We start from the raw sequence: 18,014 nt of genomic DNA, 5'->3' as shown, positions 1-18,014 counted from the left end.
GAAGCTCTTCTGCAAACAGGAGGCAGACTGGGGATGTGGACAGGGGAAGGGTAATCTGTTCTGAGAAGGCCACAGAGTCCTTCTCAGTTACAGGACCAGGTCAGAAAGACCAACTCACTTGTCTTGGGTTTGTTATTTGTAGAACACGAGAAACAGACGACGAGATGAGACACTGAGAACAGGGAAACTTAATGGATGGTTGTGATGAGAATCAGCTGTGCTCACCTGTGGCAGGAGGTGGGCGGGGACTGAGGGCACAGAGGCCTTCCAGGAGCAGTGGAGATGCTCAGAGCTGGAGCTGGCTGGTGACTCGTGTAGCTCAAGAGGTGTTAAGTATAAACTTGAGATGTATGCATTTGATTGTTTATAGCTAAAAAAAAAAAAAAAAAAAGGTGGAAGGGACAAAGAGCTCTCCTGAAGGCCAGGCTTGAGAGAGAACAGCATGAGGTAGAGAAGGCATTGGCCATCACTCGTCCTCGCTGCAACAGTCTGGACCGGGTCTCGAACGCCCAGCACCACCAGGTCACAGGTAAGAAGGGGCTGAACAGAGACCCTCCGAGAGCTCTGACGAAGCAGAGGTGGGTTGGGGCCAGAAAAACAGGGCTGGGAGGGGACACAGGCCGTCAGACAAGGGCTCCTCAGCACCACTCAATTGCAGGAGAGCAGACAGAGGTCGAGGCGAACGCTGGTACTGCTCTGAGAGGCTTGAGGGGGCTTTCTGGGACCCAGGACACCAAGAGGGGACTAACCAGAGAACAGAGCCAGCAGGTTCCCTGCAGGTGCAGTGAGCGGCACTAGGTCATTGTCAGTCTTGCTGTAGGGCTGGTGGTCTGTGTGCTCGCTGAGTCCTGGGTGCTGCCCTTGAGCCGTGTGAAGTACTCGTGGGGGTGGTCTACAGCTGGGGCCCCTATCTAGTCTCCCTTCAGGATGACTCAGAGGTATGAGGCCAAGTTGAACTTTGTAGTTGGGGCCCAAGCCCCCCAGTCTCGAAGTCCCAGGTCTCTGTGGTGATTTGGAGGACGTGGTGTCATCACGTATCAGACGTGGTAGAGACCATCCCACCTGTCCTTGCTGTGTAAGAAGGAAGGGCTGAGGGAACCCGTCTGCCAGTGTGTCTACAACCTGGCTACCGAGACGTGGTCCTGTACCTGCAGCGTCACCTGGGAGCTGACCAGAAATGCAGTCAGCCTCCATACAGGTGTCCCCAGTCGGAAGCTGTAGTTTAACGAGATCCCGTGTGATTCTTGTGCACATAACTGTTTGAGAGCCACTGCTCTGCGGCACGTCAGCTCTCCACCCCCACACCACAGAGCCTACCAACTTTTCCCCAATGGAGAACAGTAAGGAATAATGAAGTAATTCATCTTACCCTGACCAGGAAGCTCTTTAATTAATTTTGCTTCCATGAAACACATAATTTGAAAGCATCTCTCAAGTAAACAGATTCCATTTTCTGGTAACTGATCATTCCATTTAAAAATTTTAATCAAAGACATACATCATTCCCTGTCAGAACTTCTGTTCAGCCTTAGGATACCAGGGGTTCCTCCACTGACTTGCTGTAATTCCAGCAAAAAAGCAGAGATATGCTGTTTGGTTAGCCTGTGGGGCTTTGTAAGGTTAATTGCAGTGTTTCCATTTGATTATTTTCGAATATTGAATTGAAACCAGATGAGGAGCATTTGACCGTCAGCCTGCCCTCGTGCAGTCAGGCTGATGAGAACGGCTGATGAGATTAAATGAAGCTGGGAGAGGCTAAATTGCTCATCTCCTGCTCAGCTCAGACTCAGAAAGGCTCTGAGATACAGAAGAGAGTGGGGCTATGGAGCCCAGCAAGAATTAACTCCCACCCTTGACAGGGTATGTAACTTGATACACACACAATACACTCCTCGGTGAACACTCCTCGGTGAACTAATACTTTGCAGCAGCGTTTTTTTAAGAGCTCAACAAAAAGATTCTGAAATTAATCTGGAAAAGTAAATGTGAAAAACAGTTCAAGATACAGGCAAATAAGGGAAGACAGTAAAAATAACAGCAAGGAGAAAGGACTTGTCTACTGTTATTAAAATACATTACAAAGCCATGATTGACTTAATACCCAGCATTCAACAGATGGATCAAATCACAAAAGTATGGAAACAGATACATGGTTTATCAAACTTGACTGTATAACAAAGGTGATACATTGTGCTGGTGAAGATTATTAAAAATGATTACTGCAACTTAATGAACTTAACAAAGTGAAAAAAGGAATTCCAGTGCTACATCCTCCTTTAAAATGAACACGCAGGAGGGCAGCAGCCCACATATGCGGGTCCCTGGGGGGCAGTGCTGCCCACTGCACCACAGGGTCGCCCCCACCGCAGCCCGGAGCCAGCGCTGAAACATGGACAGAGGAAGAAGAAGGCCCTGCCGATCAGCAGTGGGGGCTGAAGAAAGGAGGCCAGAGCAGCCTCCACCAGCCATATGCAAACTGAAGAACGGGGTGCAAACCAGGCAGCAAAGCAAGCCTGTGGGTGGAGCAAGAAACCAGCAGGCAGAGGTTGGGGGCGGGGGGGAGGGGGTCGCTGGAAGTCAAAAGCCTGACCTGCCTCCAATATACGCACATTTGCTGATTTATACATTATATATTATACGTGCGGGCTTCCCCGCTCAGTTGGTGGAGAACCTGCCTGCAATGCAGGAGACCTGGTTTGATTCCTGGGTTGGGAAGATCTGCTGGAGAAGGGACAGGCTACCCACTCCAGTATTCTTGGGCTTCCCTTGTGGCTCAGCTGGTAAAGAATCCGCCTGTAGGGACTTCCCTGGTGGTCCAGTGGCTGGGACTCTGGGCTCCCAGTGCAGGGGGCCTGGGTTCAGTCCCTGGTCAGGGAGCTACATCCCATATGCTACAACTAAGACCCAGAGCAGCCAAATAAAAAAAAAAGGAAGAATCCACCTGTAATGCGAGAGACCTGGGTTTGATCCCTGGGTTGGGAAGATTCCCTGGAGAAGGGAAGGGCTACCCACTCCAGTATTCTGGCCTGGAGAATTCCAGGGACTGTATAGTCCATGGGTAGCAAAGAGTCGGACACAACTGAGTGGCTTTCACTTTCATTATACGTGTGCTATTGCACAGACGTATTTGGCAAGTGGTTGTTGGGGTAGCATATGGAAAAAAACAAATTTGAAAGGACAAGACAGCAAGTAAATGGTGTTATTAGCCCGGAGGATGGATACCTGAGTATTATTCTACAAGTGGAACTTATTTTTGTACACCTTATGTATGTTCTGTTTTCCTGTAAAATCTTAATGTGCACAGAAGTAGAAGGGCTGATATTTTCTTTCTACACCCCCTGTTGGATATGCTCCTGAGTCTGGAGATGAGTGCTTTGGAGTCCTTGGTGTCCCGGCTTTGGATCCCACCTATGCCCACTCTTAAAGTACCTGCCGTCCCCACCCCAGCCCCCCTCTCCGGAGTTTCTCATGAGCTTCTGTTTTTCTTCAACCATAAAAGGCAGACTAAAATAGTAGTGAAATCCTTTGTAAACATGAAAATAAAGGCAAAAAGCATAGAGTAAGTCATTGCTAGGCTTAATCAAAATCATACAACAGAGTTACTGTCACTAATATGAAAGGAATGTTTACAAATCCATGAGGAAGTAGAAGATGAGCACCCCATGAGAGCTGGACAAAGGACATAAAGAGCTCGGAAAAGAATATCAAATAGTTAACAGCCATACCTACAAAAAAAAAAAAAAGCCAACAAAAAACGATAGTGGTCAAATAATGCAAATTAAATCAGTGGAGGTATTATCTCTCAGGTTGACAAAACACTGAAAAGAATGTTGCCCAATAAGGAGGCGGCTCAGGAGAAACGGACCCTCACATAGAACTGGCGGAATATAAAGTGCGGCAGCTAGCCAGCACGTGGAGACGCTGGGGTTTATCACTGTTTCCTTGGGTTCGACCTGACTGGGGAGAGACGTAGCCAGGATCCAGCTCTGGATTCCCACCTGGGGAAGTCCAGGGAGGAAAGGCTCCTGGTCACATGCCATTGTGGACATTCACCCCACACTTCATACATGGAGAAGGACAACCCAGCCCTCCTCCGGCCCACATAATACTAGAGGATGCTGTCAGGGCCCTGCTGGAGCAGCAGGACAGCTTGGTGCCACCAGACTCAGCAAGGAAACCATGGTCCACCCAGGGCCTCTCACCACCAGCCAGTATTCCTCACTGAGTCAGTCTCCACATCAATTAAGTGAGGATAATTCCACCTGTTCTGCCAGTCCCTTCCCCCAGGATTGTTGTGAGGCTCACATGAGATGAGGAACAAATGGGGAAAATATTTGCAATCTACATGAGAGGTTACTAAAATCTCATATATGAAAGTTCTTGAAATAGAAAATGATTAACATTTCGAGAGAAAAAGGACAAAGGACATGAAGACTATTCATAGAACAGCAAATGACCGGCAGCAGCAGGTGGGATTCAGCCTCGCTCATGATGAAAGCAAAGCATCAGTGAGTCACTTTGTTCACTTATAAAACTGGCCTGAATGAGTGGTGATACCCAGAGTTGGCGAAGACAGGAAGTGAGCCCTCCACAGTGGGAGTGGGGGACTGTAAATGGATATAGTCCTTCAGATTACCATGTCTATATGTGCCAAAAGCATTAGGTTCAGTAATCCCATTTTTAGAAGTTTATCCTAAAGAAATAACGGGATAAATGTTAGAAGAGGTAAGGGTGTTCCTCACTATGATATTTTCAAAGGTGAGCTTTGTTAAATTATGGTACCTCTGCAAAATGGAATTGTGTGGCCCCATTGAAAATGATGGGGGAACATCCCTGGTGGTCCAGTGGCTTAGGACCTCGTGCTCCCAATGCAGGGGGCCTGGGTTCCATCCCTGGTCAGGGAACTGGGTCCCACATATAGCTCCCAAGAGCCAGCGCAGCCAAATAAATAATTTTTAAAAATGATGATGTGAATCTGAAGTCCTTGAGAAGGAAGGATGTCCACAGTCTGTCAAATAAAAGCAAAGGTGGTTACAATTACATTTCTGTATGATAGGATTTTGGTTTTACAGTGAGCATGTGTTACTTTAACAAAAATACATAAAAGTCGCCCTGTTTTATTTTGAAAAGACAAATACGAATACAATGTTTGGAAGCAGTATATAACATTAGTGACTAAGCTCTGAGTGGGAGGTTATGATTTGCTTTCATCTTCTATTAATTTTAATTTTTGTATAAATATTAATTTTACAATCAGAAGAAAACCTTGGGGAAGGGAGCATTTTCCCACAAGATCTGGTTGGGGCAAATCATTTTTTAAAAATAATTTTTTTTTTGGCTGTGCTGGGTCTTCATTACTGCGTGTGGGTTCTCTCTGGTTGCAGAGGGCAGGGGCCGCTCTCCAGTTACCCTCTGTGGCTTCTCGCAGTGGCTTCTCTCGTTGCAGAGCACGGGCTCTGGGATGCTCGGGCTTCAGTAGTTGGGCAAGTGGGCCCCGCAGCATGTGGGATCTTCCTGGACCAGGGTTCAAACCTGTGTCCCCTGCATTTGGGAGGTGGATCCTTAACCACTGGACTACCAGGGCAGTCCCCCAAATCACTTCTCAGTTAACTCTTCACTCGTTGCCATCCCCAGTTTCCTGAAGAGGCCACAGCTTGCTTTTCTAGAGTTGACTGTTCTGCTCGGGGGATGATTCCTAGCCTGACCCATGTTTCCACTGAGCCTACAGTCCAGGCCCCACCCAGGGAAGAGAAAGCCATGGTGCTTTCACACTTTGGGAGGAAAAACTAGTGAGGGAAGAAGGAGGCCTTAGGCCCTGTGAGGGAATGGATGAGGTGACCGATGGGGGACATGGTGACAGGAGGGTCAAGGCAGGGGGAAGCTGACTTTTGCTGCCAGGGGGCTGGGTGGTGGCCCTTACAGCCCCACCTGCTGCTAAGTCGCTTCAGTCCTACTCTTCGTGACCCCATGAACTGCAGCGTACCAGCCTCCTCCATCCGTGGGATTTTCCAGGCAAGAGTACTGGAGTGGGTTCCCATAAGGGACAGATGGGTGTAGGTGAGAATGCTGTGGGGTGGAGGGAGTGTTATTTGGTGAGTGGGGAGGGATATGTGTGAGGTGTCTTGAAACTGCCTGCAAGGACATTTACTAACCCTCCCAGGTGGGGCGGGTGGGGGGCTAGGCCCCAGGCGGGCTTGTGTCCAGGTCTGAGACACTGAGTGAGCTCCTCAGCACGACCAAGATAGGAGGAACTCAGGTTCCCAGGATGGAGGGTGGTGAGGGGAATCTGGAAGGAGAGGCGGTAACATGGAGGAAGGTGATGTTCCCCTTCCCCTCCCATGTCCCTGAGACTGACACAAACCCTGGGATGCTCCCTGCAGCTGAGTTTCTTGTGCAAAACAGGCGAGGGCTGAAGTTTTGCACTGAAGCTGACAACTGGGTAAACTAAGGTGTCCCTGAAGTGCCAGAGCAGGGAGGCCTCCTGCCTCACCCAGTTCCTTCCTGAGCTCCCTGCATCTCTTTCAGCACAAGCCGACCCACAAAGGTCAAAGGTATGGAACTCATCCCTTAGTTGCACTGTCTGTTTTGGATCCGTCTGGTTCACCACTTGGCTCTGGCTGCCTGGCACAGGCACAGGCACATCCATGGGGGCCTCTGTTTTGGGTGGGGGCCGGAAAGTGTGTCAGTCGACCTGAAGTCTAGAGGCCTCGGGGACTGGAGGAGCGGGGACAGGGCCCTTCCTCACGGTGACCCCTGCCAGACAATGGCGATTGTAGATCAGAGCTCCTCTCCCACCCCCAGGATGAAACTTAAGATGCCCCCCACCACGTTGAGGGCAGGTTTGGGGATACAGGAAGGAGAAGTGGGCAGCATCCTGAATGGACTGTTTCCCAAACAGTAGAACATTTCTGGAATCCACCCAGTTACTGTGAAGTGACAGAATTTAGTTTTCTCCTCTGGTGGAAGTGGACGTTTGTAAACGAAGTCAGAATCTGTTAAGAAGAAATAATGGCAATTACTTCTCTGCCTTCCCCTGTAGTTGGGAAGTCAGTACTTGCTTCACAAGGACAGTCTCACAGGGAGACAGGGCTGGCCAGGGGCTACCGCTGTGGAGTGGCTACCCAGGGGGGTGTGCCCGGCATCCACATGCCTCCCGCCTGCTTTACTATGACCGTAGAATGAATGTTGTGACACATCAGAGCCCACTTCAACCTTTTTAGGGCATGTTCATGCTTCCCTTTAGTGAGAATGGTAAAAACAGAGAAAGGAGGGAAGCTTGGGGACCTAGGAAATCAGAGGGACCCGTTTCTCAAATGAGGGGACTAAGGCCCAGTGAGGAGAAAGGATAAGCCAAAGTCTCAGGTCGAGGCTGTCTGACTCGCTCCTCTTACCTGCCCCCCGCCCAGGAAGCTAAAATGTTTGACCGAAACTGCTTGCGTTCTTTGTCCTGCGCCCCCACCTCCCCTCCCCTTCCCCCGCAGGTATTAGAGTCTAGACACAACGGTGGGGCCTGCGGAGGAGGACAACCCTGCCGCCTGCTTTTCCCCAAGGCTTCTGGATTCCCTGGGGAAAGGGTCTCACCAACTAAGGAAAGAGCTGGTCAGTTAGGGGTGGGGATGCCCAGCCCTCCCAGATTTGGGAACCAGGTCCATCAGGGTTGGAAGCAGCTGAAGAACTTGGTCTGACAGTAGTCCCTACCAGGGCCTTCCTCAGCATGACCTGGAGAGCCTTAGGAAGCCCACACACCCAAGTCCAGCCCCCAGAGATTCTGACTTAACGGGGTCTGGGTTAAGAAACCTCGGCTAGATCAGCTACTTCATGAGAAGAGTCTGAGCATCCCTGGACCCCTGGCTGCAGCTTCAGCCACTGCCCTTTAGAGAGGCTCCTCGTTCCCTCCAGAACCAGCCCTCCCCTGACACACACCGGCACCTGCTGGCTCTGCATCCTCTTCTTGCTCTTTTCAGTCACTGTTCGGGGAATATCTGTGTGCTCTCAGATCCATCTCTTCACTTCAAAATCCTGTCACTAGGTTATTTCCCCTACCCCCTGGAACTCTGAATGGTTAGTGCTCACATGACGGTTTTCATCAGAATCTGGGTTGCACTAGATGGGGGAACCTCACAGCTGGTACTCAAGCCTAGAGATTTGGTTGGTCTGGGGCAGGGGCGAGGCTGGGACCTTTTCTTGTTGGTTTTTACATTCTCCCCTTGCTATTTTTTTTTCCACCTCTGAGGCATTTTATTTGTATGTATTACATCGCCAGGCTTCCCTGGTGGCTCAGACGGTAAAGCGTCTCCCTACAATGCAGGAGACCAGAATTCGATTCCCTGGGTCAGGAAGATCCTCTGGAGAAGGAAATGGCAACCCACTCCAGTACTCTTGCCTGGAAAATCCCATGGACAGAAGAACGTGGTAGGCTATAGTCCATGGGGTCGCAAAGAGTCGGACACGACTGAGTGACTTCACTTTCACTTACATCCCTAGAAAAAGAATCCAAGGATTTTCCCTCCTGTGCATTTTTATCTTGCTTCTTCATGGTCCATGATGCCAGCTGAGGTTGTCAATACAATGAAACCAAACTGACAGGTGGGAGCAGGTTATTCTGCCATTTTTCTAGATCTTTGAGTTGCACATCAAATCTGGGGCTGATCACTCCACACTTATTTAGCCTGCCTGTGAGGTTCACAATGATTTTCCCAGCCCTGTGATCATCAATGATTTCAAATTCGCCAATGTAACCATGCTTCATGATCACTGTTAGAGACCTGAGGATGGCTTTGGAGCACGGCCTACAAGGACCTGGCGTTTGTCTCTCTCTTCGGCATTATTGATAGTCGAGAGCATCAGCCAGGACATCCATGCGCACCATTCTGGCGGCAGAGAAAGACGGCAGAAACAGCTCTCCTCACTTTTTATTTGAACATTTTCAAACTCACAGAATGCGGACTTACCCTTTCCTTAGAGCGAGCCTATTGTTACTTTTAAATTTAGTTTATCTGGTTGCATTTATCTTTCTTGCTATGCACAGGCTTCGTCTAGCTGTGGCAAAGGCGGAGTCTACTCTTCATTGTGCTGCATGGGTTTCTTGTGGTGGTGGCTTCTGTTGTTGTAGAACACGGGTTCTAGGGCGTGTGGACTTTAGTGGCTAAGCATGGGCTTTAGTTGCTCTGTGCCATGTGGAATTTTCCTGGACCAGGGATTGAACTCGTGTCCCCTGCACTGGCAGGCAGATTCTCACCCACTGGACCACCATTGGATTCTTATCCAATATCAGACCACTGGACCAGTATTGTTACATCTTTGCTGTATTTGCTTTACCTGTGAGTATACGTTTCATTTTTTTTCCCCTCTTTGGCTGAACCATTTGAAGTTCCTGTGTAAGATTCTATCTCCCTAAAATATTTCAGCATGAACTATCTAGAAATAAGATCACTTATTCTGCATAGCCAAAATCACATTTTCACACCTAAGCAAAATAGCAATAATTCCTCAAATGCCGTCTAGCATCCAGTTTATGTTCGGATGTTCTGTTTGTCCCCTCTTTGGGTTTGTTCTTTCTCCCTCCCCTCTTTTCTGTTCTCTTCCATTCTAGGATCTAAGCAAGGGCCACGTGTTACATTTGTTTCTATCTCTGCTGTCTCTTTTCCCCTAAAACACATTAAAAAAAAATTGATTCACTTTGAACTATCTAGGCCAGTCCTTACGGAATCCTACTTTCTGGATTTGACTGATCGCTCCTTCATGGTGTCGCTCACTTGTTTCTGTCCCTGCTTTCTGCAGTTGTGGACAGAGGCTTGCGTAGACACGGCGAGGCAGCCAGCAGGTCCATTCCCAGGGGCGCTGCGCAGTGCCTCCTGCGCCTGCTCGTTGCAGGCTGGCCCGCCGTCCGGTATCACCGGTGCTGCTTCCTCGCCTGGTGAAAGCAGTGACTGTCTTCTTCCCGAAAACTCTGTCCCCCAGTGTTTTTAGCATCATTGATGATCCTTGCCTGGATCGTTTATTTTATTAGCAGTGGCAAGGTGATAATGTCCCTGTTGTTATCATTCTGTCTACATATATGACCAGCATCCTTCTTTAAAGAGGAAGAGCTTTTCTTCCTTGCTGCCCCACCCTGCCCAACCCTGTCTCACCTTAGGACTCACAGATTATTTCTTACTCAGTGTGTTGGTATTTCAATAAGGTCATTCTTTCAGATGCTCTAATTGATTCAGATGAACAGGTCTGGTTCAAATATTAACATGGGGGGTTTCTTACCTTCTTTTATTTTATACTCACATCTTTTTTTTTTTCCTCTTAGGGTGAAAATCTTGGTTCTTGTAAGATGAATATATTTATTTAGTTATTTGCATTATCTAAAAACATACAGCTGTTTCCAATTTTAACCCAGATTGCAACTAATAATTAACCTACTGGGAAAGTTTCCCAATTTATACTTCTCTCTATGCTTTGAATACATCTCATGAAGAATGTACAGAGTACTTTTCAAAATTGACAGGAATTATTCTTTTCTAAGTGTGATTATGTTATTAATTTGATATGCATTGGGTTTATTTGTGCTTTTATAAATTTGATTTTAGGAATTGCGTTTTCCCTTCCTTTTTCTTAAAAATTATTTTTGAATAAGTGATTGGCATGGTTTAAAAGTCAAAACCACGTAAGAAAGTATATGGGTTTCCATTCGCCCTCTGTGGAGTGTGGGGAACTATTTTCTTAGTTTCTGGTTTATCTTTCTTAGGTTTCTTTTTGCAAAAATATCTACAAAAATGTAGATATTCTTATATCTGCTTTCTTATACGAAAGTTAGAATTTTGTATACAATGTTCTGGACCTTTGTTTTTTCACGGACAATATATCCTAGAAATGACTCCATCTCAGCATATAGAGTTCATTCTGATTTTTTTTAACTCATTAAAAAATTATTTTTGGCTGCGCTAGGTCTTCACTGCTGTGTGTGGGCTTTCTCTAGCTGTGGTGCACTGTCTTCTTATCCCAGTGACTTCTCTTGTTGCAGCACATGGGCTCAGAAGTTTCTGCTCTCGGGCTTAGCTGCTCTGCAGAATGTGGAGTCTTCCCAAGCCAGACATTGAACCTGTGTCCCCTGCATTGGCAGGTGGATTCTTAACCCCTGGACCACCAGGGAAGTTCTTTTAAAGCCACATATTCTACCATAGGGATAGAGCATAATGTGTTCAATAAGCTTTCTACTGATCGATATTCGGGCTACTTTTGATGTTTTGCTGTAATAACAGTGCCACAGTAGATGACCCAGCACTTGCAGTGTTTTAGTATTTGTGGACATACATCTTAGGAGTTGATTCCTAGAAGTGGTTTGATAAGTCAAAGAGAAACTGCATATTTAGGTGTTTTTTTTTCTCCCTAAATTCCCCTCCACAGCAGTTGCTATGCAATTTTTTACCCACTAGAAAATTAGGAGAGTGTGTGTTTTATCACAGCTTGCCAACAGAATGTTTTGCACAGCTTTTGGATTTGTTCCATTCTAATTAGTGAGAAATTGTGGTTTTAATATGCTTTTCTCTTGAAATAATGATGAGCATTTTTTCACACATTTAAAGACCACCTGTATATCTTTTTGTGTGAGTTTTCTACTTGTTTACTTGCCACTTATTTCCATTTGAGGGTTTTTTAAAAATCCTTTTCTTAGCTTTTAAAAATTATTTATATATTAAAGACATTGGCTCTTTGTGATGCCAATTGCAAATATTTTCTCCCAATTTGTCCTTTGTTAATTTTTTTTTTTTTTGCCATGGAGTTCTTGTTCCTTGCTATAATGGTGTCTTTGTTTTGTTTTTTTTACAGCTCTGAATTTTGAGTCAGAGTTGGCCTCTCCCACCCCAAAATTGGAAAGGAATTCACCCATGTTTTCTTTCAGTACTCGTTTCATTTCTTTACACTTGGGTGTGATACATTCGTTGTTTAATATGTGGTATGTGTGTGGTATGAGGTATGGATCCAAATTTATCTTTTTCCAAATGGCCATCCAGTTGTCACTCTGCCACTTATTAAGGAATCTGTCTTTGCTCTGATGACTTGAGATGCCCCCTTCATCCTGAATCAAATTTCCAAATGTATTTAGGCCTCTTACTGGCCTTTCTGGTATGTTCCTTTGCTCAGTCTGTCCCTTCAAGCCTCAGGACAACCTTCTGCACTATGCAGACTTTATCATGTATGTTTTAATATCTGATAGGGTATCAGATATCTGATAGGATATCATTTTCTGTTTTTAGGATTTTCGTTGTTTTTACTTTGTATGCATGAAATTTAGAATTAACTATATAGCTCCAGAAAAAAAGTTGGTATTTTTTATTGAGATTGCATTAAATTCATATATTAATTTGGGTATAACTGGAATCTTTATAAAGGGACTTCCCTGGTGGCTCAGATGGTAAAGCATCTGTCTACAATGAGGGAGACCCAGGTTCAATCCCTGGGTTGGGAAGATCCCCTGGAGAAGGAAATGGCAACCCACTCCAATACTATTGCCTGGAAAATCCCATGGACAGAGGAGCCTGGAAGGCTACAGTCCATGGGGTCACAATGTTGAATCATCCTATTCAATAGCAAGGAAAACCTACACATTTGTCTTTTTGTATTATTTTAAGGTTTTACCCATATCTTGTTAAGTTTGTTCCTTCGTATTTTATCTTATTTGCTGCTAAAGGGGTCCTTTCTTCCATAGGAGGTCATATCTTCCAATTGGTTATGCAAAATTTATTTTTTTTTTTGAACATTTCCTTGTATGATTCTCAGGTACAGCCAAATTTGAGAAGCACAACTCTATTTTTTATTTATTGAGGTATAGTTGATTTAGAATGTTGTTAGTTTCAGGTGTATAGCAAAGTGATTCAGATATATATACACATACACACATATTTTTCAGATTCTTTTCCATTATAGGTTAGTACAAGATACTGAATATTGTTCCCCATGCTATACAGTAGGTCCTTGTTGTGTCTTTAGAGTGGAGTGTATCTATTAATCCTAAACTCCTGAATTATTCCTCTCCCACCTCTCTCCATTGATAACCATAGGTTTGTTTTCTATGTATATGAGTCTTTTTCTGTTTTGTAAATAAGTTCGCTGGCATCATTTTTTCTAGATGCCACGTGTAAGTGATATTATGTGATATTTATCTCTGTCTAACTTACTTCACTTACTGTGATAATCTCTAGGTCTGTCCGTTTTGCTGCAAGCGGCACTGTTTCGTTCTTTTGTATGGCTAATAATCCATTGTGCATAAGGCGCTGCATCTTCCTTATCCATTTGTCTGTCAACGGACACTTAGGTTGCCTGCATGTCTTGGCTACTGTAAATGGCACTGCTGTGGACACTGGGGAGCATGTATCTTTCTGAATTCCAGTTTTGTCCAGGTGCATGTCTAGGAGTCGGATTGGTGGATCATATGGTAGCTCTGTTTTCAGTTTTTTGAGGACCCTCCATATTGGCTGCACCAGTTTACTTTCCTACTAACAGTGTAGCAGGGCTCTCTTTTCTCCACGCCCTCTCCAACGTTTGTTATTTGTAGACTTTTTGATGATGGCCATTCTGACCAGTGCGAGGTGACACCTCACTGGAGTTCTGATTTGCGTTTCTTTAGTGATTAGTGGTGTTGAACATCTTTTTATGTGCTGGTTGGCCCTCTGCGTGTCTTCTTTGGAGAAATGTCTGTTTAGGTATTCTGTCTGTTTTTTGATAAGGTTATTTGGGACTTTGTGATATTGAGCTATATGAGCTGTTTGTATATTTTATAAATTAAGTTCTTGTCAATTGTATTGTTTGCGAGTGTTTTCTCTCATTCTGTAGGTTGTATTTTTGTTTATGATTTCCTTTGCTGTGCGAAAGCTTATAAATCTGATTAGGTCCCATTTGTTTATTTTTGCTTTTATTGATTTTGCCTTGGGAAATTGACCTAAGAAAACTGCTATTATGTCAGAATGTTTTGCCTATGTTCTCTTCCAGGAGTTTTATGGTGCCATGTCTTTTATTTAAGTTTTTAAGCCATTTTGAGTTTATTTTTGTGTATGGTGTGAGGGAGTGTTCTACTTTCATCAATTTATATGTGGCTGTCCAGCTTTCCCAGCATCACTTGCTAAAGAGACTGTCTTTTCTCCATTATGTATTCTCGCCTCCTTTGTTGAAGATTGACCATAAGTGCGTGGGTTAACTTCTGAGCTCTCTGTCCTGTTCCATTGAGGTAAGTGTCTGTTTTTGTGCCAGTATCATGCTGTGTTGATTACTGCAGCTTTGAAGTGTCGTCTGAAGTGTGGGAGAGCTATGCCTCCTGACTTCATTTTTTTCTCAGGATTGCCTTGGCAATTCTGGGTCTCTTGTGGTTCCGTATAAACTTCAGGACTATTTGTTCTAGTTCTGTGAAAAATGTCATGGGTAATTTGATAGGGATGGTATTAAATCCATAGATTGCTTTGGGTAGTGTGGCCATTTTAACAGTATTAGTTCTTCCAGTCCAAGAGCATGAAATATCCTTCCATTTCTTTGAGTCGTCTTCAGTTTCCTTTATCAATGTTCTATTCTCAGTGTGAATGTCTTCCACCTCCTTGGTCAGGTTTATTCCTGGATGTCTTTTTACGTGGTTTTAAAAGGGATTGTCTTCTCATTTTCTCTTTCTGGTATTTCATTACTGGTATAAAGAAATGCAGCAGATTTCTGACTGTTAATCTTGTATCCTGCTACCTTGCTGAATTCGTTTATCAGTTCTAATAGTTTTGTGTGGGATCTTCAGAGTTTTCTATATAGAGTTATCATGTCATCTGCATATGACATGCATTATATGCGTATAATACCTCTTCTCTTCCAACTTGGATCCATTTTATTTCCTATCCAATTGCTGTAGCTAGGACTTAGAGTATGATATTAAATAGAAGTGGTCAGAATCCTTGTCCTGTTCTAGATTTTAGCAGGAACACTTTCAGCTTTCCATCATTGAGTATTATGTTGACTGTGGGTTTGTCATAAAAAGTTTTTATTGTATTGAGATATGTTCCCTAAGGCAATGGCACCCCACTCCAGTACTTTTGCCTGGAAAATCCCTTGGATGGAGGAGCCTGGTAGGCTGCAGTCCTGGGGTCGCTAAGAGTCAGATACAACTGAGCGAATTCACTTTCACTTTTCACTTTCATGCATTGGAGAAGGAAATGGCAACCCACTCCAGTGTTCTTGCCTGGAGAATCCCAGGGACGGGGGAGCCTGGTGGGCTGCCGTCTATGGGGTCGCACAGAGTCGGACATGACTGAAGCAGCTTAGCAGCATACCCACTTTGGTGAGGGTTTTTATCATGAATGGACATTGACTTTCATCAGATGCTGTTTTTTGCATCTATTGAGATGATCATGTGGGTTTTGTCTTTTCTTTGGTTCACATTTTTTGTGTATGTTGAACCATACTTGTGACCCTAGGATAATCCTGGTGTATGATCACTTTTATTATGTGTTGTGGAATTAGGTTTGTCAGTATTTTGTTGAGGATTTTTTCCATCTCTCTTCATCAAACAGTGGCCTGTAATTTTCTTTTCTGCTGGTGTCTTTGTCTGGTTTTGTATCAGGGAGACGGTAGCTTCATAGGAGTCTTTGGGAATGTTCCCTCCTCTTCAGTCTTCTGGAAGAGTTTGAGAAGGATGGATGTACATTCTTCTTTGTATGTTTGGTGGAATTCCCCAGTGAAGCTGCCCAGCCCTAGACTTTTGTTTGCAGTGAGTTGTGTTGTTTTCACAGGGAGTTTTTAAAATTACAGATCCTATTTCCCCTCCAGTGATGGGTCTGTTCAATTTCTTCATTCAGCTTTGCAGGCTATACATTTCTAGAACTGTATCCATTTCTAGGTTGTCAAGTTTGTGGGGATATCTTCACTCATTGTATTCTCTTATGGCATCTTTGTATTTCTGCAGGATTGCAGAATTGCAGGATTGTATTTCTCCTCTTTCATTTCTTACTTTGTTTAGTTGGGTCCTTTCTCTTAAAAAACACAACACAACTTTAAATGAAAAGTCAGTGTTATCCTTCAGTTTAAGGGTTATGGCTTCAGTTAATCAACTAACATGCCTCGGATTGACCACCTTTCTTCTAAGTTCTCTATTATCTGGAGCTGTTTGTTCTCCATTTCCTTCCAGAGGTGACCTCCGGGTGACCTTTGACCTTTACCGTCCACACTCCTGTGCACCAGGTGGACTAGTTTTCATGCCTTCTTCTCTATAGCGTTGTTCAGACCACACGTGCTACTCTTCGTTTCTGTCCCCAAATCCCCTGGCAAAGCCCTGGGTCACGCTTTCTCTTTATAACCTCCTTTCCCTTGGAATGCCTGTCTTCTCCTGTCTCTCTCAAAGCATTCTTCCCTGCTTCCATCATGTTGCTCCAGTCTGCCAACCACAAGGGCCCATCAGTCTTCTGAATCACACGCAGACTCTTGACAGCGGCTGCGGCTGCCCCGCCTCAGGTATGGGGCTCATCTCTTCCTTGCCAGGGACTGTCTCTCAAACCTTCTCTCACTCTCATCTTTAGTCTTCTCCTCTGGCTTTCAGCGTGTACGGAATCTTCTCTTTACCTCATCCCCTTTTAGCAGCAGCTGTTGGTGGCAAAGTGGTAAAGAATCTGCCAATGCAAGAGACGCAGGTTTGACCCCTGAGTCAGGAAGACCCCCTGGAGGAGTTAGTGGCACCCCACTCCAGTGTTCTTGCCTGGAGAATCCCATGCACAGAGGAGCCGGACAGGCTCCAGTCCACGGGGTCGCAAAGAGTCGGAGCACGCGTGCACATCCTTTCACCTACAGATTGAGGTTTGACATTTTCAAGAAGTTTGCTCTGATGGACTTCACAAACTTCTAGCTCATGTCATAATTCTAGAACCATCCATTCCCTGAACTCCTCTCGTGTAGTTAGTGAGGTGGTTTGTAGCACGGCTTTGATATCCAATCCAGCTGCAGTGTTACCCTGGATGTTCAATACCGTGCTTCATTTTCTCCGTATAAAGGTGGGGAAAGTGGGTGTTTGTTGAATTGAATTAAAGGAGTATTATGGGCCCTCTCAGCTTTAATTTCCACCTGGGATTCTGGACAACAGTTTGAGATCCCTGCCCTTCACCTCAGGGGTGGGGAAGGGTCTTAGCTCAGAATAACTGACCTCACTGCTTCCAGTGACACCTGACCCACCTCAAGTGGGATGTGGAGAAGGCACTTGACTGCAGAGGCATCTGCTCCTGAGGCTGACTTTCTAGTCTGAACACGCGCCACCCCAAGGAGCCCTGTGTCCACATGTGGAGCAGACGTCACACAGGAGTGGAGGAAAGCCGCTCAGGAGGAAGCCAGCATCTGGGGAGGGGACTCAGCGGCTCGCTCTCCAGGTAGCGCCTCTTGAGCTGCCTGCGTTCTGGAGACACACGGCACGCTCTTCCAGGGCACCCAGGAGTAGACGCGGTGCTCCGTCCAGGCTGTGCAGGTTGGTTCTCGCTGCGTGATGGCCGGAGGAACAAGGCTTCCTCCTGTTCCCATAAAGTTGGCTAATAATACACCGCTATACCATCCGTCCCCCACTGATCAGAGAAGGGTTTCACACCAGCCGCAGGGCCAGTTAGCCCTGAAAGCGGCCTGTTACAGCATCCCGAGGCTCCTTCTCTAAGATGTATCCCTCTTTGGATGGAAATCTTTTAAAACACACACACACATGTATGTTCCTTCTCCCTGCTCACCTCAGTAAAACATATCTAACGTGATCTACTCAACAACACCAAGATAACCAGCAGTACCGTGTGTAACACGTGGAAACCTTCAGATAGAAAAAAAAAGTAAAATCTAGAATGTGCTAAACATAGCACCGGGTGTGCCTGACATTTTATTATCCTGTTGAATGCACATAACCAGTCTGCAAGGCAGCCATATTGTCCCCATCTTTGTGCTCAGTCATGTCTGACTCTTTATGACACCCTGGACATCAGGCTCCTCTGTCCATGGAATTTTCCAGGCAAGAATATTAGAGTGGGTTGCCCTTCCTC

Source organism: Budorcas taxicolor, chromosome 19 (assembly GCF_023091745.1).
Source record: "Budorcas taxicolor isolate Tak-1 chromosome 19, Takin1.1, whole genome shotgun sequence".
Lineage (NCBI taxonomy): Eukaryota > Metazoa > Chordata > Mammalia > Artiodactyla > Bovidae > Budorcas > Budorcas taxicolor.
The sequence above is the reverse complement of the archived record's forward strand: the minus strand, read 5'-3'. Positions refer to the sequence as shown.